This window comes from Solanum stenotomum, chromosome 12, assembly GCF_019186545.1.
Source record: "Solanum stenotomum isolate F172 chromosome 12, ASM1918654v1, whole genome shotgun sequence".
Taxonomy (NCBI): domain Eukaryota; kingdom Viridiplantae; phylum Streptophyta; class Magnoliopsida; order Solanales; family Solanaceae; genus Solanum; species Solanum stenotomum.
The window spans coordinates 3423071-3423444 of NC_064293.1; positions in this window are offsets into that span (position 1 = coordinate 3423071).

Consider the following 374-nt stretch of genomic DNA (forward strand, 5'->3'; position numbering starts at 1 on the left):
TTTTTTTTTTCTCTTGCTCCCTTAGTCCCGATTTCCCCCTTGACTATGCTTATCGCTTATGGTCATTTTAATTGCTTCCGCGGCCAAGGATGTGTAATGATACGCTATGAGGCTTGTTTGGGGTTCCTTCGGGTTCCCCATTCGTCGGTCACGTCTAGGCCCTAGGCTTGGGTCGTGACACAACAATAGTTGCCACTCTAGCATCCAAATGGCTACTTATGAAGCTCTTTATGGGAGAAGATTTAGATCTCCTATTGGATGGTTTGAAGTTGGTGAAGTTTGTGAAGTTGGGTTGATAGGACGAGATCTAGTTCATCAAGCTATGGAGAAGGTGAAAGTAATTCAAGAGAGGTTGAAAACGGCGCAGAGTCGTC